General features: G+C 46.6%; 1 long non-coding RNA gene across 4 annotated transcripts in view; it reads left to right on the top strand.

Annotated features, from left to right (window-relative positions):
* Positions 1–13,673: 13,673 nt before the first annotated feature.
* LOC130595246 (uncharacterized) overlaps positions 13,674–24,348 on the top strand; it is a 241,969-nt gene continuing 231,294 nt past the window's right edge. For 3 of the 4 annotated variants that reach the window (XR_008971278.1, XR_008971276.1, XR_008971279.1), the window contains exons 1-3: positions 13,674–13,747; positions 15,228–15,423; positions 16,360–16,545. This is a non-coding gene — a long non-coding RNA (uncharacterized LOC130595246). Of the gene's footprint in view, positions 13,752–15,227; positions 15,424–16,359; positions 16,546–24,348 lie in introns of all 4 variants that reach the window. The other variant, XR_008971277.1, reaches the window with a different exon arrangement.

Genomic DNA, 24,348 nt, shown 5'->3' with positions numbered 1-24,348 from the left:
GTGCACCTTGGGTGGATGTCCAGATGCATCAGGGACCTACTCAGGCTCTGTTGTGCCTGTCTTGTAAGCCAGATTGTTGGGCACAAGCTTCTGAGATAGTTCCAGCTTAGACAGCAGGTTCTGGGCCTCCCTTGGACTCTCCTAATGGGAACTCTGTGGGAGTTCTCACCTCTCCATGCTGCATCAGTACTGAGTTGTATGTGTCTCACCCATTCAACAGGGTGAGGATTTGCTATTGCTATGATTAAGACACCCCAAAGAGCACCCAAAGACTGCTCCCACAACCCATTTCTAGGGTTGTTCTGGAGATGGGTCTGGGGAAAAAGGACATACAGTGGCCTTGTTCTGCTGCATCCACCCATGGAATCAAAGGCACCAATAAAAACAATCACCTGCCCACCTTCATTGCTGGCAACTGAGCCAAGCAGTTCCTTCTCCCCAGTGCCCTGAGCACTCCTCCACGCTGTCTGGGGTCACATAGCATGAGGCCATGCTGAGCCACAGCTTTTGGTGACAAGCTCACAGACAGGTGGACCTCTTCCTGTGCATTTGGGCAGCTGGGAACCATCTCTGTGAAGGAGCTGTGACATGTTTAGCTGCACCTTGGAAAACAGAAAAGAAGGGAAAGGAAGGGAAACAAATGGAAGGGGAGCGGAGAAGAGAGGAGAGAAAGGGAAAGGGAACAGAAGGGAAGAGAGGAAGGGAAGGGAAATGAAATGGAGAGGAGAAGAGAGGAGAGAAGAGGAAAGGAGAAGAGAAAGGAGAGGAACAAAAAGAAAAGGAATGAAAAGGAAAGAAAATGAAAATAAAAGAAATAAAAGAGAAGAAAATAAAAGAAAAGAGAAAAAAGAAAAAAGTAAAGAAAAGAAGAAAAGAAAAGGAAAAGAAAAGAAAAGAAGAGAAAAGAAGAGAAAAGAAAAGAAAAGAAAAGAAAAGAAAAGAAAAGAAAAGAAAAGAAAAGAAAAGGAAAAGAAAAGAAAAGAAAAAGTTGTTGCAACATCCTGGCCTGTCTCTGCCACTAGGAATGGATGTGAGGGCTCGTTCAGGGAGAAGGCAGGCTGGCCCTGTGCAGTGAGGAAGGGAGAGGCAGAAGTCATGAAACAGGGCTCTGTTTGGCCCCAAATTTGATTTGCATGGTTAAAACTTGTTGATCCCATAGAAGGTTCTTCTGGCTGGGAGCTGAACTTGATTCCACAGCCAAGCTTTTTCCTTTTCCAGAGTGTTCAGCATAAATCAGACTTTCATAGCTGCCTTTGAGTGGAAGGAGCAAGAAATCTCGTTTTGTCTCCTGTCCAGGAGCTCTGGGAGAAAGGAGCTGTCAGGAACCAGCCCAGATCCTCTGATGTGTGCTCCATGCATCCTTGCTGCTTGGCTCTGCATTCCCCCATCTGATGTAACGGCCCTATCAGCTCCTGTGCCCTACCTTCACCAGCTGAGATCCCAACAGGCTGCTGACATCCAAGTCAAGCTGTGCCCCAAGTGAGGGACACTCTAACACCTTTTAAGACCTTATGCTCTCCCCTGCCTCTCACCCAAGCCATTAAGTGGGTTCTAGCACAGATCCGGATATGGCGTGGTGTGCTGCTCTGAAGACTTGCACCCTGCTGGTCTCATATCTTTAGGCTCTTTTTGACTCCAGGGAAGCCACCCTTCCACCTCCTTTCCTAGCTCTCTTGTCACTGCTCTCACTTGGAATTATTCTCCTAATATCTAGGTAGGATTTCCCTTGCTGTGCCTTGTGTCCATGGACTCCCATGCACCCCCAGGCAGAGTGCAGCTCTCTTTTCCCTATAACCACCTGTTACCCTTCTCCTCTGGCTGAGCAAGCCCAGAGCCCTCCACATCTTCTGTTTTGGCTAAGTACTGCTAATTTTCCTTGTACTGCTTCATAAGCATTTGAAGGAGATGGGTAAGTTCCCACAAACACTACATGGGGCACCTACACTCAAGCATCTCTTGGCAGGTAGGGGGGACTTTGGTGGAGATGGCTGTAGAAATCCTGCCGGCACCTGCATTGGAACCAAGCAAAGGACTCAGCTCCATTGCTGATCCTCTTAAAATAGAGGTTTAAAGCCTCTCTACTGGAGCCATTCCGTGCTAGTGAGATCCATACAGTCTATTAAAATTAGGGATCTTATTATGGGCTATATAAAAAAGGTAAAGAGGAAATTAGAACCCTATGAAGTGTTTCATGCGTGCAGATGGTAAGGGCATCTGAGGCCAAGAAAGTCTCTACAATAGGCTTATTCCAAATAGAACTGCTAATTCTGCAGGGTTTCCCAGATGAAGGACTATGTTTTCTGCACAACTCACCCCTGCTGACCAGCCACACTGTCCTTGGGATGGAGAAACAGACCCTAAATATGCGTCGTGCTCTGTCCTGGTTTCATCTGGAATAGAGTTAATTTTCTTCTTAGCAGCTGGTACTGTGCTGTGTTTTGGATCTCGTATGAGAGTAATGCTGATAACACACTGATGTTTTAGTTGTTGCTAAGTAGTGCTTACCCTAAGTGAAGGACTTGCCTGTTTCCCATGCTCTGCAGGTGAGGAGTGGCACAAGAAGCTGGGAGGGAGCAGAGACAGGACAGCTGACCCCAAACTATCCAAAGGGGTATTCCATACCATAGAGCAGCATGCTCAGTGTAGAAACTGGGGGGAGTTGGCTGGAAGGGGCCAGTTGCTGCCTGGGGACAGGCTGGGAATCAATCAGTGTGTGGTGGGCAGTTATACTGTGCATCACTTGCTTTTCTTGGGTTTTATTCCTCTCACTCTTTTTGTTATATCCCTTTTCATTATTATTAATAATATTTATATTGTTATTACTACTATTATTATTATTTTAATAATTAAACTGTTCTTATCTTCCTCTCAACCCACCAGGATGCGTGTGGAGTGAGTGAGCAGTGCATGGTACTTTGTTACTGGATGGGTTAAACTGTAACATGGTCTCAGGAGCAGGGTCTCCTTCTCCAAGCACCAAATTCAGCCTTCAAACACACCTTTAAGTCATTGTCCTGGGTTCAGCAGTAGCAGTCATGTTTTTTTTCCTTTGTGTTACCTGACTGGGTTTAAACCACAACAGTCATACTCAGGTCTATTCCAAGCCCAAAGGATCTGTGTTTGCCTCCCTTAGCTTAGTTGAGGACCAGTGAGACATTCTCTATCCATCAGCATAGATGAGATGTTTGAGTCTATTGAGTAGCACCAGAAGCACTGAAAGCCAGTCAAAACTGGGAATTTAGCTGGTCAGCAGTGGCACCAGGCCACTGCTCTGCCCTTGTTTCAAGACAGCAGAAAACAGGGACCTCAAATATGGGATAGTCTTTGGGTCTGTAGCAGAACCAGAGACCTTAGGAGACTGCAGACCCATTTGTTTGCCAGGAAAACCTGCTGGAATGTTTTTCCCTTTCCCCTCCCATCCCCACCTGCTGTGTGTGGTGGTGCCAGAGTCAAGGAGGGTCCCAGAGCTGCTCTCTGAACCTGTTGCTGCAGGACCCCTTGCCCACCCCCTTGTGTCCTACCAGAGCCCCAAAGGGAATGCAGAGTCCCTGGAGAATGATCCCTACTTATACAGAAGTCTAATTCCTCTCTATACAGAAGTAAAATTCCTCTCTAAAGCTGTCCCTCTGTGCAGTTTTTAGCCTGAAGCACAGTGAAGCTGGGTGACATGACCAAGGTTGTGTAGGCAACCTGTGGCAGAGCAAGCACGGCAGCTCGGCAGCGTTGTGAGCCCTCATCCCTGCTGCTTGTCACCACTGCTTGGTAGCAGAGCCCTGGCTGCCTCCTCCCTGCCCGCCCAGGCAGCCAGCCTGCTCCTTTCTCCTTCAGACTCTTAAAATAAGACTTGCAAAGGCTGGAGCGTGGTTTCGATTTCATTAATAAATCCCTGCTTGCACTTGAAGCTGCTGTGCCTTTTAAAACATTATCCGTGGCTCTGATTACACTCCTGATGAAAGCAGGCATGGCCCTATTAGTTTTCACTGCAAACAGCACTGCCACCTCCTGCTATCCTTCATGCACTCAGTGTAACCCAAGTTCCACAGGAAGGGAAAGGGGCAAGAAAAGGTGTCTTGTAAAGGCAGTGTCTGTCTCCACCTTCACTTCAGACTGAGGACATTACACTTCAAATACCCCTCTAGAAACAGCTTGGATTAGTCCATACCGATTTTTTAAGCTATTTTCTTAATTGCTACCAACAATTAACTCCTGTTGTGCAGCTCCAACCCAATGCCTCTGCCCCTCCAGCCCCTGCAAGGGGCTGAACCAGTTGTAATGGGCATGGGGCAGGGAAAAGGGGAATGGGAGATGTTGAAGCAGCGATGGGCAATAGGTGCTCTGCAGCAGTATCTCCTCTTCACAGCTCAGAGAGGAGGTGGATTTTTGTGCCTACAGACAACTAGTGGCAACACACCACTGGCAACAGGTCATTTATTCAGATATGCAGTTGGGTAAACTGAGTCACAAGGGAATTAATGTTCTCTAGTGGGAGAGGATGGGGGGAGAAAGGAACCTCTGTTACAAAGCTGCCAAGGCGAGCTTTTCAATCTCCTTCTGCTTTGTTCTCCCCTTAGGCAATGCTCTGAGAGCTTTTTGGGAATGAGTTTGCAGTGAAAACAGGGAGTCTGTGCTCAAACAGGCCTGCAGGTACCAACATGGAGGCGTGGGACTGTGGCATCGAGGAAAGGAAATAGATATAGGGGAATAGAGGAATAGAGGAACAGAGGAATAGAGAAATAAAGACTAGAGAAGAGGAGAGGAAAGGAAAAGGAAAGGTAATGAGAAAGGGGAAAAGGAAAGGAAAAGGAAAGGAAAGAGAAAGGAAAAAGGAAAAGGAAGGAAAAAAGGGAAAGTAAAAGGAAAAAAGCAAAGGAAGGAAAAAAGGGAAAGGGAAAGAGAGGTAGAAAGAGAACAGTAAGAATTAGAAAAAAAGACGGATAAAAAGAGAAAGAAGGTGAGAATGAGGAGGAAAGAGTGAAGAAGACAAAGAAGACCCTTTTGTGGCTCCTGGAGCAGCTGGGTGCTGGAGCACCCAGTGCTTGTCCCGTGCTGCATCACACCCCACCATCTGTGTCCAGGCACATTCCCTCCTCTGCAGAAGGGCTGTCTGCCCTGCCCACACCAAAACTGAGCCTGGCAGCAGCCGGAGGGGCCAGGCAGGATGGGCAAGTGCTGGCTGGGCTTGGCTGCTGCCCGGGAGAGGGTGGCAGGTGAGCGGGGCACAGTCATCACTACAACAGATGGGACAGGCATGACATTACATGGCAGAGCTATTATTTACTGAGTGCTCGTGTTTGTCATGGCTGAAGATGATATCTTATTAAGGAGTCATGACACTGGGTTATTTTCTGAAGCCTAGGGGCCAAGAAGACTAATGAACAAGGATAGCTCTAGGAATAGTTGGAGGGCAGTGCTGTTTTCAGCTGACTAATGTTTTACTGACCCGACCTCTGGTTGATTTCCAGGCTGTGGCACATCTCCCTTTTGCGTATAGGGATGGACGTTCCTTGCCATGGCCTGATTATGCTGGCTCAGGTGGAAGTGGCTGTCTTGAGGGACCCTGCTGCAAGGGAGGAAACTCTGAATTGTGTCACCATAAAGCTCTCACCTAAAGCTCTCACCTAATAAGCATGGGCAGCCAAGCACTGGTACTCCTGCAAACAAGTCTGTGTGGCAGGCACTGGCTTTTGGACTGTTTAGCCTAATCCCACCTTGCAGGGGGTTTGGAGGAGGGCTCTCAGGCTGCATATGCAATAGCTGGGGGTGACCCTGCTGTTAGTGCGTCACCCCTGTGTGATGCTTGTCAGGAGAGCTAGACCAAAAGCAGGGCTGCCTGGCCCATTTTGTCCCCCCCCCCCCCTCTGCCTTCCTCAACACCTTCTCTGCAAGCCTTCACCTGAAACAAGAGCCTTCTCCCTGCAGCTCCCATATGTTGGCTTCTTATCGCTGACCAGTTCTGTCAGCGTGGACGCTTGACTAATGTTCCCTTGTAAAATGTTGTGTTAAGCACATTCCAGCCTCTTGACATTGAATACTTGGGCTGGGGCAGCTCTCGCCCTCCGGCGGACAGAGCGCTGAGACAGCCCCAGCCACACGCCTGATGTTGCCATAGCCAAAACATTTGCTCTTTTCTGCCCCATCTTCCCTGCTCTCCCTCCGGCACAGGCAGCACGGGCACTGGGGGAAGCAAGGAGGCAGCGAGCAGGACCACGGCTATCTGGCAGATGAACTAATAATTACCCCGGCCTCCCCTGCATTCCTCTGTGCTAACAGCTCAGCTTATTTTGTTTTCGTCCACAAATATTGACTCGCTGGGTTCTTTTCACCTCGTGCCTATTAAAAAGGCATTGCTCATGGTATTGTTATTGAATTTGCTCTGCAGCTGTGAGAAGCATCCAGCGGCTTCAAGGAATTCATCGCTAGCGCAGGCCCTGAGGGCTGTGTGCCCTCGATACCCTCTGAAACTGCTTTGCCTGCTGCTGTCCTAGGGATAGGACCCAGGACTGGTACAGCAAGGATGTTACCCAGCCAGAGTGGTGCTGGGGATGCGGCTGCAGAGCTGTGGACTGCTCCTGGGGATGCTGCTTTGCTGCTCTGTGCCTCAGTTTCCCTGTTCAGCCTTGTTATTTCTGACCATTTTTGTAATGCAAATGAACAAAAAGACGTTTGATTTAACAGTGTGACTTTGTGCTGCTGCATTTTGTCCCTCTGTGCTCAGTTCAGCTTGAAAACGTGGGATTTGTTTCCAAATGCCTTAACCTGGGGCGATAACCAGAAAAACAACCTCCTTCATTTCACACTGAGTTGTATTATCTGGGTCATTACCGAGCGTGACAGCAACGCTCACACAGACCCAGCCCTGACAGTCTGGGACTGTGGCTGTGGCAGGGGGGCTGATGCTTCTCCCCCATGCAGGGGGGGTTGCCATCTCTCCTGCTTTCCTGGCAGTGTTCAGGGCAGGGGCAGCAGGACAGCAGCCTGCTCGTGAGGAAATCCCCTGTTTCGGCAGCTGTGCTCAGCTTTGGCATCTCTCCCAGAACAAAAATGACTGGCGCCACATTCCTGGAGACTCCCCTCTGTCCCCAGCCACCTCTCCAGGGGAAATCCCAGGGATGCTGGCTCTCTGTCAGTGGATCTTACCTGATTCCCAAAAGCCAAGACAGAATGGGAATAGAGAATTGGGACAGGTGAGAAAGGCTGCATCAGTGTCAGTGGGCATCCAGGGATGGGTCCTCATTGAAACCTTTCCCTGTCCACTGCGAAGTGTCCTGATGACCTCCTCTCCATTGGAAGTCTGACAGATGCCCATTCCTGTGGGTGGACTTGGGGTGGGCAGCCTTGGGATCCTCTGTACACACATCTCCTACATCATCTGGGGAAGGGAAGGAGCCAAGGCAGCACCTACCGGGGTGATGTCTGCACACATAACCAATGACAGGACTGCCTCTTCTCCTCCCAGCTGGTCTGGGGACCACAGAGCAGCAAATCTGAAGAACCACAGAATCATGAAATCATAGAATCAATTAAGTGGGAAAAGACCTTTAAGACCATCAAGTCCTACATTTACCCCAGGGTTACCACGTCTACCACTAAACTACGTCAAGGGCCTCATGGACTTTCCATGCTGGTCTTATGGACCAACCCTTTCCATCCTCTGGCTCAACTTCTTCACCCCTCTAACCTCCTTCCAGATGCCTTTTTAACCTCCCTCAGCATGAAAAGAGCCAGCAGGTGAAATCCCAGCTCATCAACCCTGCCTAGACCCCAGCAATAACCACCAGCCAAGCAAGGTGGCTGCTTTTGTCACTGACAGCAGGCAGAGCTGTGACCCCCTTGGTGGAGGGATGCTCTTTTGAAGGGAGGGATGGGCCATGTGTGGGCTGCCAAGGGCTGCCTGCCTCGTGCCCGATGGGGCCGTACATGTTGTTGTCTCCTACTCAAACATCCTGCTCATGGGGCTGCTGCCCTGGGGACCCCCGTAGATCCTTGCATGGGGACAGCAAAACATGGCAAGAGGTGTTTAACCCTGCAGAGACACCCAGGAGCACCACTAAGGCTTGGGACATGGCAGCAATCTTAGCAGGGGAAGAGGTCCATGTAGAGAGGGTATATTGAGGATGGCTGCAAAGTCATGGGGGCAGATGTGATCCCAAACTCCCTGTGCTGAGCAGGTTGTCTCTCACCTCGTGACCAGCCTGCAAAATATAACTCTGCTGCCTCCTCCTCGCAGCGCCTGTTCAAGGAAGGCAAATGTCAGCGTTGCCGTGCCTGAGTGTTTATTTTGGCAACGACCAGAGGCTTGGCTAGTGGGCACGAGGAGGGGTATGCGGTGAGGAGGATTAGCCACCCCTAGCAGCTCCTGCCATACACCACCGAGGATGCAGGGTGCACTTTTCTCCTGGCTTCAGGCTTCACCACATCAGGTCTATTGTAAATAATGACTGGCTGCAGGGTGGGCACCATACCAGGCCCTGGCAGCAGCCAAAACCTGGAGGAGAATGGGACCTGCCTATGGGTACCACTGAACCCCAGTGTGACGTATCAGGGCACTGGTCTCAGCTAATGCCCAGGGTCATTCCAGACATAGCAGCCCCATGTCCCTGCCGCGGGGGAAGGAAGAAAATGATTGCTGAGGAGTGTCCTGTTCTCCTGACCTTTGCTCTCCAAATATTTAGGATCCCACAGTGCATAGTCACAGGCCTTGTTCGGCTTCAGCGTGATGCCGTTTGCCTCCTGTCTCAGCTGTCCTCAGTAATTCATCTCTGGCTTGCTGAGCTGGGGTTGAGGAAGAGAGGCACCTCACTTGGAGCATTGTGTGCAGTTCTGGTGTCCTCAACATAAAAAGGACATGGAGCTGTTGGAGTAAGCCCAGAGGAGGCCATGAGGATGATCAGGGGACTGGAGCACCTCCTGTATGAAGACAGGCTGAGAAAGTTGGGGCTGTTCAGCCTGGAGAAGAGAAGGCTGCGTGGAGACCTCACAGCAGCCTTCCAGTATCTGAATGGGGGCTATAGGAATGCTGGGGATGGACTCTTCATTAGAGACTGTAGTGACAGGACAAGGGGTAATGGGTTCAAACTTAAATGGGGGAAGTTTAGATTTGATGTAAGGAAGAAGTTCTTTGCTATAGAGGTGGTGAGGCACTGGAATGGGTTGCCCAAAGAAGTGGTGAATGCTCCACCCCTGGTGGTGTTCATGGCCAGGTCAGACAGAGCCTTGGGTTTCATGGTTTAGTGTGAGGTGTCCCTGCCCACAGCAGAGGGGTTGGAACTGGATGATCTTAAGGTCCTTTCCAACCCAAACTGTTCTATGATTCTATGGTTCTAAGACACGCTTTCACCACCAGGTTCCTGTGGGGTGAATGCAGGTATCGAAGCACCTTACCAAGCCTTATCTGACCCTTGTTACCTGCCACCCTCTATCTTGTCACAGTTCCATGGTCACCAGGGATGGAGGGGAGCACCCATGGGAATCCCCTGTCCCTGTCTCTGCTCAATCCTTGCTCCCTGGTCTGCATGCATTGCCATCATGGTGGTGACCAAAGAGAGCCCAACCGGGCATGGTCAGTGACCAAACCCTGGCAAAGAGCTGGACCTTGCAGTAGGGAAGGTGCTGGAGAGTGTGTCTGGGGGGGTCAATGTGATAAGCAGGATGATAAGACTGGGGTATACATGAGCCACTGGTAAGCCAAGAGAAGCAATCCCAAACTCCAATATAGCCTTGTGGTTTTTGGCCAAGGGCCTGGGCTGGTGGCCGTATGAACTCGTACTGCATATGCTCTAATTCCCAGTCTGTGCACATGGCCTTGCGCAGTATCTGAGGGGCCTGAGCTTGCTGTTAGGAGGTGGGATAAATTAAGAAGGATGCTCTTATCTCCTGGAGTAGCTGTGGATATACAACCCCTGCTTCTTGACTTCCTAGATGTGTCTCTGCCCTGAAGCTTCTTGGAAGAGATGCCTGGCTGGAGAGGTCTGGACAGAGGCTGGGATCTCTGGAAGAGACCCCAGGAGGAAGAACCTGATTTCGACAAGATCACCCTCTTGGTGAAGGAGGAAGAGCGCTCAGGTGTCAGGTCTTTGGGGCATGGCACTGGCTGTCATTGAGACATTATTGAGCACTAGTGATCTGAGGGTGCAAAGGAAGAAGAGCCCAGGAAGAGGGTGCTGAAAACAGGAGTGAGACCTTGAAAGGGTCAGTAGTGGCTGTTGGAGTATCTCTGCTCTGACTGTAGGTACAGCTTGTGATATATGCTAAAATCCCATGGTTAGCCATGCTTTTACTCATTTTGGTTGAACATCCACTGCTTCCCCAGAGGAATTTCCCATCCACACCTGACCCAATGAAAGAAGAATAAGGGTTACTTTAATGAAGACACCACATGAGAGTAAATCCTTTAAACAAGACAGAGCCAGAGGGGATGTGTCTATCAGGGACCATTAAGCCAGAAGCCCTGGATGGACCTTGCCATTCCAAAGTCCCTTTGGTGCTAGTTGCCAGGGGCTGAAGAGGGTAAAACCCCCAAACCACAGCAAGGTTTGATGATGAGCTAAAATTTATGATTTTTCACCATAAACAAATTATTTTATCTTTTAACCTCTTTCAAAAGAAACTTAATGAAACTGGTTTAGCACTAATTACATTTTCACATTTTCTTAGGAAATTAGAGCTGATTTTTCACTATGTTCCTTGAAATCCTGATAGCAATTCTTTTATTGGCCTGACACTACATTTTCTTACCAAAAGCCATATTTCGGTGGTTTCCAAAACCAATAATTTCAATAGAAAGCACTAATGAAAAATCATAGAAAAGGTGCCAGTTTCAAAGCATATGAAATGTGTAAAAAAATGTATGTCTTTATTTTTATTTTTTTTCCTCATATGGATTTATTTCCATGTCCAACCAAATTTTGATCATCTAATAATGATGTTTTCTTGAGAGGAAAGAAACCCCAAGCTGACCACAGCAACACAGCTTGCAGTTTTAGCTGATGCAAATCAGCCCATCTCCAGAGGGGCTACACTCTATGTAGCACAGAGGGATTATTTAGCTGTGTGTGTTTATGTAGCGTCTTCACACCCCTCCATTTGTTCCTGAAACCAGTAGCAGCACTCCTGCCCAAACCAACAGGGCTGCAATTGTATGGTGAAGAGCAAAAAACCCTGTGGAGATAGAGAGAATATCATAAGCAAATAAAAAATGGAAGTTGAAAGGTGAGTTTTGCGGAGAGGAAGTGACTCATGGGTTGGGAATGAGGGATGGGGTCTTGGGGAGCCTCAGCAGCTCGAGCTTCAGTGACCCCCGACTGTGAGGAGTCATGGAGAGGACAGAGGAGAGGCCAAGCATGGAGCAATGAAATGAACAGTTGGGTCCAGGGAGAGCTATGAAACCCTGGAAGACAAGCTCATGGCGGTCATGCAGAAAGGGGAGGAATATCCAGCCTTTCCAGACTGTCTCTGCTGTTTATTCTTCCTTGGCTTTGATCGGGGGCTGTGTGAGACATGACAAGGCAGAGACCTGAGGGAAACCAGTAAAGCTGGAGCATCTACAGCAATGGTTTAAAGCTGTGCTCAAGCTCCTGACTCCACATCTGCTGTGCTGTATAGGGAAAGGGCAGCAGTATTTCCCCAGCCACTGTAGCATAAAGGAATGTGGTAGTATATTTTAAATAGTTTGGATATCCTTGAATGAACCCCCCGACCTCCTCCTGCAAAAGCCACCAGAACCCAGCCAAGCCATCAAGTGTCTGCAACCAGTGTGTTTTGGGGAAGGATGCATGGATGCCACAGCAGTGCACAAGTATTGCATCAGGACATGCAAGTGTGGGGTGAGGCAGGGACCCGGTCCTCTTCCCACCACCCTCCAGTAAATCTGTGTCTGTGTGTAGAGACGCTTGGTGTATTGCATCTGGTTGTAAAAAAAGCTATTTGGACGCTGGCTGTGCCTTAGCAAATGGTGCCTGAAATAACACAAAGAAGACCTCAAGCCTGTAAAGTGGGGAGGCTTGTGAGTTGGAGAGCTTCTTGCCAAGGTGCTGCAGTGGCAGCTTGAAAAGAAGCTGTGCGCTCACTTCTCCACCTGCCCTAACCCCATATCCTGCTGTCTGCACCCTTCTCTCCTGCCCTACATGGGTTAATGCTCCCAGGGCATGTTCACAGCTCTGAGATCAGGCAGAGGGCAAGTGCCCACAGACATCCTTGGTCTCCCCTGACTTTGGTCTCCCCTGACTTTGGCAACACTGAGCTGTTTTGGCTTCATTAGAGCCTGATTTGCATGGTAGGGAAATAATTGGCTCTCAATAACTTAGTCTGGGCGTGGTTTTCAGAGGTACGCAGTGCTTGCAAGGGAGTTGTGGAGCAAAGTGTTTTTTTATACTGTTATAGGGGAAGGACAACACATATATATATATATATATATATAAGTAGTAGACACCTGCTTTTGCAGGCAAAGTTTTTTATTTCACCTCATTGTAATGAAAACAGATTTTAGCTTTAGCACCACTTAGTGTCATTTAATTTCTGAACATCCCGAATACACCTTCGTCATTCATGGTTTGGCTGGAGTATTTCTATCGGCAAAGCAAGCTGGAGATGCTGCTTTCTCAGGAGAATGCAGCATTACCTGGAAACCCTGTTGGTGCCTGTGCTGCCTTGTACCAGGACACAAGAAAGATTTGATTCAAGGTCTGTTCCCCAGGGTTATGCAGCCTCAAGGAGGTAGAGCTGAAGAAGACCCCATTGATCTCTTGGTCCTTCTACCTTCATATGCGATCATTGTTTCTGAGGGCTGAAGAGGCAGAGCTCTGTTACTGGGAACATGAACTTATTTGGTGAGCTGTTGCTGCATGGGGATGCTCTATATCCCAGTTTCTAGCACAGACCCTGAAAAGCACAGTTTTTAATGATCCTTTCTAGGTGGAAAGCCCCAGCAATACCACACAGAGCCTACCAAAGCCCTGGCAGGGCTCCTGCCTCCATGGAGCAGTTTCCATGCTAGCATCCAGAAGGCTTATGGCCAACCTAGTTTAAACGCAGCATGTGGCAGAGCTCAGCTCAGTGGAGACGAGAGTCAATCAAGGTATGTTTGATGCTTCCCATCTCTTCTGATCAATCTTCAGCACTCATGAACTAAAATTAAGCTTTTGAACTGTAACAGGGGAATTTCTCTCCTACTTTCATAGGCCAGCACTTGGATGAGGCTCAGCAGCAGTTTTAGTGTGGATTCTACTGGGCATAATACTGGAGACTTTAATTGTAGGAGTTGGCTTGGAGTCCTCTATTTCTTGAACGCTATTGAGACAAACATCCTGGCCAAGGAATCAGTGCAGGCACCCTCTAACTTTGAGGCAGTAACATGGGCCAACTATTGCTGTGAAGCGCTGAACAACGTGCCGGCATCCAGCCTGGCTTTGCCTTTAATATGCATAAGGCAGTACATGACATTGATGTGGGCCATGCACTTGAAGAAGAACACTTAAAGAACCCAAACCCTACAGAGCAGTGCTGCTCTAGAGCCAGGGCAGGGATGCTCCTGATGCTGTCCATCATACATTGGTGACCACCTTCTGTGTATGTTTTAGCCCCATCTCTTCATAACAAGCCCCTCCCTGTCCTGACAAGCTCCACCCAAAGACACCTCTCCTATAAATCATCCTCCAGTTGGAGCAGGCTTTTCTCTACAGTTGAAGGTGCTGAGCATGGGGAGAGGATGGAAGAGTGTGCCTTGCTTGGAGAGGAAGAATAGGAAAGCTAGGTTAGTGGCCAGCTCTCTGCGAGTATTTTGTCTGCTTGTCCTCCAATTAGGCCAGCAATATCATTCTGCTGTTAGAAAATAATCTCTGTGACATTCACCAGCGATGGATTTGTTGGTTGTAAAGTTAAAGAGGCTTTGGGCTTAGGGAGCCTGACCTTGGATCTAGCTCTTCTGAGCTTGTGAGTGCAGGCTGGTGTTTTAGCTGGGAAGCAGAAACTTTTGAGCTAGTAAGTAACAATAAACAAGCTTAATGTTGGTTTGTTATGCATCTCTTAGAAGAAGTTTAAATGTGGAGCCCTGTTTGTAGAGAGAGACAGGTTAATACTGAGTAAAGGAAGCTGGTTGAATGCTTTTTTAATGTTATTTTGGAAAACCTGGAGTTTTTTTTGTGGGAGAGAAAAATGTGTCACTCACTTTCAGAAGCTATTTTTAATGGTTTGCTTTTTTTTTTTAAGCATGAGCTGAATTTTTGGTGAATAACTGCTATTTCCTCTTCTGCCTTACTAAAATGGTAGGTGGAAGATAAAGGAGGTCGGAGAGGGGAAAAAAAACAGTGTAAAAGGATTAGACTCCCCTAGTCTTTTTGATAAAAGTATTTGCAAAATAGCTTTTCAAGAGTAAACATTGCTCCTTCTTGAAGTTTATGGGATGCAAACAGTGGTATTGTGGAAGAATGCGCCTTTCACTTTTTGAAACAAAGCTTAGCAAAATATCTGTAATACGACTGGAGGGTCTTAAACTGAGTTTACCTGCATGCTCAGAAGTCTTTCTATTGCATTCTAGAACCTCAGAAATATGGGGTTTTCTTTTTCTTCCTTTCCCCCCCCCCCAAACCTGTCTGTGCTGTATGTCAATGATGAAGTAATTGCAGTCTGGATAAAGCTTTTTAGTGCTGAGCATGAAAAAATAAGCAATGGGAATGGAGCTACTCTGTTTCTCCCCTTGGAGGAGGAAGACTCTTGTGCCCCAGTTGCCATAGTGTCAGTCAGAACTGATTTGCAAATGAAGGGGGTGGAACTCCAGCATGAGCCTATTGCTGCTCCAGGAGTTCATCCCCTAATGTTCTCTGTTCTTTTGTCTGCTTTCTTACTCAGGGGTATGGCCAGGTGCCAGCAATGTGACAGCAAGGGGTGAGCACTGCCAGCAGATCCATTTTGGGCTTAGCTATGGGTATCCCCAGTGAAAAGTGTTAGCTAATAAAGTCTGCCTGGAGTGTCAGCCTCCATCTCCAGGAGGAGACTTCAGCTGGGATGTCATTTGAGAAAGGGAAGAACCTGCCCTGTATTATTCTACTTCTCTACAAGGTGATTTTGGTTGCAGCTTTTAAGCCTCTATTTCCATGGCAGTCCATGTTCCACGTACCCACCAGGGCTTGGTTTAGAAAGATGCTGGTCACAAGCATCATTGAATGGTTGGGGTCTCTGGGGAGGAGCAGGTCTTGGGCAGCTAGTGATGGGTCTCTGCTTTGTCTTCTGCCCAGGCTCCCTGGGGTGTTGGCAGTTGGGATCAGTGATCAACAGGACAGCAGTGCCTAGCTGTAACCCAGACCTGGATTGCAAGGTAAAGACACAGGGACATGTTTTATTCCAAAAGAAGAGAAGAAGCTCCACCAGCTATGCCAGGCAGCCAGCTTGATGTCTTGCCCTTGTGTGTCTCCATCCATCATGGGCTCAGAGGTGAGAAATATCTACTATACTCAGAGAGATAAATCTAAAGGTGAAGCTGATTGTTGTCATGTATTTATTGCTATTGCTCTGTTGTACCCATGTGGAGCTTTATCCTCTTCATATCTCTCCTCAGTTCTCCTGTGGTGCTTCAAGAATTCATTCTGGCTAAGTTCTTTGCAGTGCTGTTGAGGGCAGCTTTGGTTGATGTACAGGGCTCTTCCTCTAGGTTTGAGGACTGAGATGAAACGTGGATGGGGTTACTTTTATTTATATTGTCAAAGGGAAGGTTAAAAAGTTGTTTTGATGTATGTTTTGTGTTAAAATGAAAATTTTTTTTCTATTCAAATGAAACATTATTGGAATGTGAAATTTTTTGCTGCAAAGAAATGTTTGTTTTATTACATTGTGTGAACCTTTAGAAACAGTGTTTGGAGTCTCCTGAGGATAAGGGACTGGATGTATTTGTGTTGCCTGCTAAATTGTCCCATGTAGTAATGCAGGCTGGTGGGATAGGAGAAGGTCACCTGCATTGAGATTTCATAGTGGGCAAACTTAGTGAGAAATATATGTGACTCTGTGATTTGCTTGTAAAGAGTCTGGAGTGGCAGTAGTACTGTGTAACTGTGTGAAACTGCTTTTGAGGTCTGATTTTTGTTTTGCTTATCCAGCCATATTATTTTAGGACAGATGTGGTGGTTTGCTACAGGTGCTACTGGGGTGGTGGATGAGTGGTGAAGGAGATCAGGCGTAGGCGGGGGTGTAATCAAACACTAATTCAGCAAACCAGGCCTTTTGGCTCTGTGAAACCATGTTGAAAATATTTATTTTCCTCTTGGGAAAGGATGTGTTTGCAACATCTGGGATTTCTGGGAATTCCCCCTTCTGGATGGGCTTAGGCACAAGTAGAGCAGGAGCTGTGCTCATCTAATGTGCCTGTCCATGCAGCATTAGCTGGAGACTTCACTGGGTAATCCTTGCATCTGGCACAAAGTCCTGGGGCTGAGCAGTGTCTAATGGCACAGGAAGAAAACCAGATTCAAACTGAAGCTACTAAATGCTGGGGAATGCATCTTGTTAACTTCATGCTCTGATGAGGTTTCCTAGCATGTTCTCACTCAGCTGTTTGCCCAGGTTTGTGGGCATTGGGCATCTTGTTTGGTAAGGAATGGAGATGTCAGTGGGACTCAAGCAGGCCTTGAAGAAATCTGGGGATGGTTTCATTCCCACACCCCTTCTGGGTGATTTGCCTCTTTGACTGTGGCAGCCTGGTTCAGCTTTAGATCCAGTTTTGGATGGTTTTGGGCCTTACTTAAGCCTGTGTAATATTTTATTCTACATATAAAATTATTCCTCATGTGTAAGCATGTTTTATGTTAGTACAGAGACACCAATCCTAACAAATCCCTTTTTCTTTAGCAATTAAAATACAGATTACAATCCTCACTGCTTGGGTGAAAAACTTTCTGCAGATAATTCTTGACCCTGCTTATGTGTTAATGTCTGTTACCCATCTTTGTCACAATCAAAGACCTTCACTACAACAGCTGAAACCAGATTGTCAAAAATGTTAAGAGTGGTATGTTTGACCTGGGGTTAATTATATGTGTCAGTGATATTTAAGTGGTAGACATGGGGAGATGTGTCAAAGATTGAGTTTTGCTGGGTAAAGATTCAGTAGCAAAACAGGACGTGGCTTTTATAAAGAGAATCCAGTCTCTGGCAACATCAGCTCCAGATCCTGGAAGCCAGAGCCCACAAATATGGGCACTACTCAAGTTTGCTTTGATGCAGGAAGGCAGCATTAGATCAGGTATTATAGGGGTAGTGGAGGGCCACTGGTCACCAATCTGGTGTACTTGGCTTTGCAGCAGAAGAGCTGAGATGATGCCTTTTACTTGGGCAGGATGTCTTCTGTTGGGAATGAGAGCAGCTGCATCACAATCTCTTGACCAGGTCTCTGACATGTGAGCTCTGGATTGTATCCTGGTAATATGCAGCTTAAGTGGCAAGGCAGTTTTTGACCCATTTCCTGAAATGTAAGAAAATTCTGCTTTAATGAAGAAAAACAAGATTTTTTCTGAGCAAAGAATCCAATGAAACTTGTCTTGCAATCTTCATTTTTCATATGTTCTTGTCCAAAATGGTTTCTCATTTCTCTGATCTAGTGCTTCTCTGGGCAGCAGCAGGCACAAGATTCATCCAGTTCTCAGCTGTTTGTAGTGTTTAGCTGGTTTATTTCCATGTTCATAGAGTAGTTTAACTGCCTTTGTTTCCTTTGCATTGAGAGACACAAGTGAGGTTTCCTTTATTTTACTCTTTTGTTTCTGCCCCTTCCTCAGCCAATTCACAGCAGTTTTGGTCTAAGCTCGGTAAAGACTAGCCAAGGGGCAGAAAAATTGGAAGAATGGGTTCAACATTTTTAGGAGAATGGAGAAATCAACACCATCATTGCATCAGTGTCTTTACAGTTAGCTCATGTTAAGAGAACAAAGTTAAGTATTGACATCTCAAAGAAGCTATGACTTTGTTAGTATTTAGGTTGCCATCACCAGGAGAAAATGTACTAATTCATATCCTTGGTGTGGGTGAACAAAAATAGTACCTGGATACCAGACCTGTATTTGAAGTAGGATTAGTGAGGTGTAAGCTGCAAAGAGAAATCATGTAATCTTAGTCTTTGGTCTTAAAACAAGAAGGAATGTTCTCTTAGATGTCCTGTTCAGTTGGAAATTACTGGGCTCAATGCAGGAGTAACTGGGTTAAGTTCTGTTCTAGATCTTTAGTTACTTTGGAGGGTCTTGCCTGCCCTGTCATGTCTCCAAGATGCAGCACACAAACCAGAAGACTTTACAGTAACTTCTCATGTGGGGCATGTTCCTGAAGTGGCTGATCTAATAATCTGCATGTGTTAGCAACCCAAAAAACAGACTTCAGGGAAATAACAGGGCTGTGCCTGTCTGGAAGAAGTGAATTTGTAGTTGCTGGGACCAGTACTGATTTATGTATGAGGGTCTCTTCCTGCTGGAGTAATGGCAGGTTTGAAACCAAGCTGGATTAGAAGTCAGCTGCGATGAGTGTTTCCTTCTTGGGTTTCCTTTTAGATTACTTGTCTCAGATTTTGCCTCATTCTGTAGGCTCTTCACATCTGATTTTGTAAGTCAATAATGAAGCTTGCAAGAAAAGGTGTATCAGGAGAAGGAACATGCTGTACAAGCCTAACATGCTGTACAAGCCTATTTCTTGCATTATTTCTAACTCTCCTGTGGTCCTCTGGCAATTGTTGGTCAACAGATAGACTATGTAGCTGCTCCAGTGTCAAAGCTTGCTTATAGGTTGAGCAGGACCTTTCATTAAGCACACCATTGGTTCCAGTGAGGTAGGTGTTTACCCCACGTTTCCTCTGCACACTAGATATAGCTTAAAGTTCTCCTAGCTGCCTTGTGACCACAAATTCCTCCAAAAATATGGAACAGGACAACTTTCTGGCTGCCTGGAAACCTTGCTGAGATTTTCTGTACAAGGGGGAACAACACAACTTCAACAGAGAAGTCAATTATAGCAATGGAAACTTCTTCTTTAAGACTTTGATGTGAGGCTGGTATTGCTTTTCACAAGGACAGAAGTGTCAGGAATGCCACTTTTAATGAAAAATGTTTTAATGGTAAATACTTTCCACAATGTAATGGTTATTCTTGGGTTTGTCTGGTGACTGTTGAACCTCTGTATTTCTTTGCAGAGTTATATGTAATATGGTTTGGCTCTGCCTTTTCACTCTTGCTCAAGCGCAGTCCTGGTCTAGGTAGGGAAGTCAGGGGAACTGAATATGATAATGTATTTTGTCTGTTACTTGTATTGAAGTTCTGTATGAAGTAAGATAGTTCTGAACCTTGGACTAATGGATATTTACTTCTGCTACCCTGATGCCTGTAAAATCATAGGCCTTATTCTAATATCTATCTTAAACTCCATCCAGCTTGAACTATTCCTGATCAATCTGGGTTTAAACATGTGAGAATTCTCCTCAGAACTGATCCTATAGGCTGATTATTAGGGAAGGACTGCTCTGGATGTCAGTAGTAAGTATCATCTCACACAGATACAATCCTAAAGCAGGTATGTGGCAGCAGTTTTCTCTGTAATGACAGTTTTTTGAGGATAAGGAGACAAAAATTTTTATATAGCTGAGATTTCTCCATCTGTTCTTATCCTGTTCCATCTCTGGACAGTCTGAACTCTGCTTTAGCTTCTGTGGTGCCAGACTTGCTAAGCTCCCCCTCTTCTCTGGAAATCTCCACAACCAAGACGGTGCTATTGACATCTCTATGACTAAGGACAGCTTATGCTCACTGGGAAGGTGTGAAGCAAGTGGCCAGGCTGGGTTATGGCATTGGATTGCCACTGGCACTAATAAAAGGACTGGTAATCTAGTCATGTTTTTGACTACTGAAGCAACTTCTATGGCCTTAATGATATGGAGTGGAGGAGGGGATGGGAATGGAGTAGGGATTGGCCACAAATAAATTCACCTGTAAACCTGTGAAATAAAAGAATCCATGAGCTTTGCAGGTCACTATGATCTTTTCTTTGGATCTCATGGAGTGGTACAGTCAGCATCTGGATACTGTGGCCAGAGCTGACACAACTCCTCCAGCACCATGCTGTGCCCTGGCAGAGACCTGCATTTACTACACCAGAGGTAATAACAAGTGGGACTCTGCCATCTGATGCCATCATGGCCATGAGTACAAGTGGGCTACAAGGGGATTAGATATAGCCACAAATGACAAGCTCATCCATGGCTGTTGATCATGGAAATCTTTGCTTCATAGGAAATTGTTCAGAGAGAGGTTCTGTATTTGAGTGGACCTTTGCTTTTAAGTGTTGGGGCACCTGAAGCCTGGATCCTGCTACAGCACTGAGGCAGCTCCATTTTGGCAAAGCTGAGACCTCATCCTACAGGTGGATAGCTAAATTTCTCGTGTCTGCATCTCCTGAAGATCCAGTAGATGTGTTTCAGGTGTGTCTAAGACCATTCTAATAGCATTGAGTTCAGCACTGAGTATGGTCTCTCAAGGAGGTTGAGCTGTTCTCTTCCGAGCATGTTTAAATGTGTGCGAGAGACTTGAGGTTTTGGTGGCCTAAGGCTTCTACTTCCAGTGCTACTTTTCCATGTTATCTAGCCACTCTTGGATGCAAAATAAAACTTTAGAACCGGCGTTCAGCACTCTTCAGATCAAAGACCAAACCTGGTCCCTGCTTGCTTTTCTCTTTTGGACCATCTAAGTTGATTGTGGTAACATGGTTGAAGGGAATCCCTTCATCTCTGGAGGGTGTGGATGAAGAATACAGGCTACAATATCTTCTGGCTTAGTTGCTTTCCAGGTGAGGGTGCTTGTCACCAGGTTCAAGATCCTTGGGATGCTTCCCTTTCTGCTGAGCCTTGGAAGGAAGAAGTTGAATATCTGTGTGCAAAGAATTATGTTAAGTTCCTACCACAGGAACAAATTTCTGGTGAATCCCAGTTTCTGAAGCCCTAGTGGAGGCCTGTTGTGACAGAAGCCTCTGCTTACTGCCTGAAAAGTAACACTCAGCAACATGAGTTATGGAGCCTTTTCTAGCGCCCACAAATCTTGGAAGAGAATCAGTCTTCAACCATGTACCCATTCAGGCTAATATCACTTCTTGCAGCTGGAATTAATCATGTCATTAGGCAAACAACAGGGGTTCATTAGGACCAAAGGTGACTTTAATTTAATTGAAATATAACTTGGCAAGTAAAGAGGTGATCCAGTTCACAACACCTAATGGGAGGTCTGGGTTATATATGGAAAAGTTAATGGCCGTAAAAATATCCAAACAACATATTTGTGCACGTGTTCCAGTAAAAGTCCGAGCCAACTACTTTTTAATGGTTTGGGTTTTCAAATGTATATATTAATGTTCTTAAAATAAGAGTAAGTCTATATGCACACACAGCATAGAAATATGAGGTGGGTGGGGGTGTGAGGGAGGGGAACCTCATGGTCAGGACAGCATCAGTGGAAGCCACTGTTCTCCTTGTGCTGGAGAAGGCCACTGAACTCCTTTGTTCCCCAAAGCATGTGTCTGTGTAATGGCTGTTACAGTCTTGCCCTTAGTGGTTGAGGAATAAAGGTTCTTACCTGCTTCTTGTGGTATTATGGGTAATGGTGCTATACAAATGTACCTGAAAAGGATGTTTTTGGTTTTTGGCAGTTTCATGTATTTGGATTTCAGACAGCTAAATGACCATGTGAAATAAATGAAAAGCCTTCTAATAATGATATTGGCATTCCCTTGTGAATGACCACCCACAGCCCCCCAAATCATATTCAAATACTAATTAAATTGGGCAGCCTGTAAATCAGTGCAGCAACACAGCCCTTTTAACCTCCCCTCTCTCCTGCAGAACAGGCACTCCCATTTCTGCATAAACACTGCCTTGTAAATGGACTCCTACATAAAATATTATTTATATTTTAGTAGGTAAATATATGACAGTATGCACACATCGGTGGGCTGTGACATCATAGGACCAGCCTGCAGAGTATGTAGCTTTATACCTATTTTATTCCCTAGGCTGTTTTTCATGGAGAAGGGGCCATCTACATGGGCATGCGATGTGTATATCCAGTGTTGAATGTGAATCTGTACTTTGAAACAGACTGTTGGAAATAAAACTGCAAATCCACTTTATTTTTCCATCCCCTTAATTCCTTGTGCATCCTGGTGAAAGGGCTCATGGTGAAACATCATAGAATAGTTAGAGTTGGAAAGGACCTTAAGATCATCAAGTTCCAACCCCCCTGCCATGGGCAGGGACACCTCACACTAAACCATGTCGCCCAAGGCCTCGTCCAACCTGGCCTTGAACAGTGCCAGGGATGGAGCATTCACAATCTCCCTGGGCAACCCATTCCAGTGCCTCAACACCCTCACAGTAAAGAACTTCCTCCTTATATCCAATCTAAACTTCCCCTGTTTAAGTTTTAACCCGTTACCCCTTGTCCTGTCACTACAGTCCCTAATGAAGAGTCCCTCTCCAGCATCCCTATAGGCCCCCACTCAGATACTGGCAGGCTGCTATGAGGTCTCCCCACAGCCTTCTCTTCTCCAGGCTGAACAGCCCCAACTTTCTCAGCCTGTCTTCATACGGGAGGTGCTCCAGTCCCCTGATCATCCTCGTGGCCCTTCTCTGGACTTGTTCCAACAGTTCCATGTCCTTTTTATGTTGAGGACACCAGAACTGCACACAATACTCCAGGTGAGGTCTCACAAGAGCAGAGTAGAGGGGCAGGATCACCTCCTTTGCCCTGCTGGTCAAGCTCCTTTTGATGCAGCCCAGGATACGGTTGGCTTTCTGGGCTGCGAGCGCACACTGCAGCCAGCTCATGTTCATTTTCTCATCAACCAACACCCCCAAGTCCTTCTCCACAGGGCTGCTCTGAATCTGTTCTCTGCCCAACCTGTAGCTGTGCCTGGGATTGCTCCGACCCAGGTGTACCTTGCACTTGTCATGGTTAAACTCCATGAGGTTGGCATCAGCCCACCTCACAAGTGTGTCAAGGTCCCTCTGGATGGCATTCCTTCCCTCCAGCGTATCAACTGAACCACACAGCTTGGTGTCATCGGCAAACTTGCTGAGGGCACACTCAATCCCACTGTCCATGTCAGCGACAAAGATGTTGAACAAGACCGGTCCCAACACCGATCCCTGAGGGACACCACTTGTTACTGGTCTCCAGCCGGACATTGAGCCATTGACCACAACTCTTTGTGTGCGGCCATCCAGCCAGTTCTTTATCCACTGAGTGGTCCATCCATCAAATTGATGTCTCTCCAATTTAGAGACAAGGATGTTGTGTGGGACAGTGTTGAACGCTTTGTGCAAGTCCAGGTAGATGACATCATCTTGAAATTGATTTCACAGGGAATTGGTCAGTGCCTGTAGCGTGATGTTTGTGAAAGCTTGTGAGTGCTTGATACTTCAGTGCTCAGATTGAGAGAGTAGGGGAAAGTAAAGAGCCTCGAGTAACAACAAATTATGAGTGAATAATGAAAGAACATTTATGTATTGAAAGTAAAGAAAATGGTGAGGAGAGCAGGGTGAAAAAAAGCAAGGTAGATTTCAAGTAAAGAAAAGGTTCATGTCAGAGACTCAGGAGGTCTTTTCTGAATGGCTTGCTTGGTGTTACCACTTTGTACAGGTCACTTGGGATGTTTCTGTGCTGAAAGAGGGACTTGTATGAGGCTCTTGGCGAGCACACTAGTGGGTGCCGGATAGGAATGTATCTCCTGAGACTGACATATGGTTTTGCTTAGACAGTGCCTCTTGGGGTTTGCTCTGTCTTTGTGGCCTGTGTGCCTGTTTCTCGTTTCAGCAGTTTCTCTGGTGGCTTTATCTCTATGTCCTTTGGGTTTTGGACCACTGGAAAGAAGACAATATTTTCACCAACTGACTTAAGCCTTCAGCAGGGCTCACCTTGTAGTCAAGCTGGCTTTAAGCATTTCCTTTTTAGTAAAGCAGCTGTTTCGGAAGCTTAGTGAAACCCACAGCTTGGGAGGAGAAAAACTATAACGCGAGAGAGTGGCAAATGACAAACTGCTGCCGCAAACAAGGATGGTGGACTTCCAAGGCACAAGGGGAGGAGTGTGATTGAACGTTAATAGTGAACCCTTTTCATTAGCTCTACAGCAAATGAGAGATAAGAGCAGAAATGATTGCCAGTCTCTGGTTTCAGCGCAGAAATATGACTGCCAGACACTACCTCCCTGTGTTGGAGATGTCTCCAAAGGGATCTCCCCAAAAGGGGGAGCTTTTAGCCCACCATATGGCATGTCCCCCACTGGCTGTCTCACTGTTTCACTGTGTTGGAGACCCTGTTGGACAGAAGGGATGCGTTGCACCTTGCAGTT

The sequence above is a fragment of the Pezoporus wallicus genome, unplaced genomic scaffold, assembly GCF_028554395.1.
Source record: "Pezoporus wallicus isolate ANWC-B61680 ecotype Strahan unplaced genomic scaffold, APGP_CSIRO_Pwel_v1 contig_1035, whole genome shotgun sequence".
NCBI classification, from domain to species: domain Eukaryota; kingdom Metazoa; phylum Chordata; class Aves; order Psittaciformes; family Psittacidae; genus Pezoporus; species Pezoporus wallicus.
Note: the sequence above shows the minus strand (reverse complement) of the source record. Positions and strands in the feature narration are given on the sequence as shown.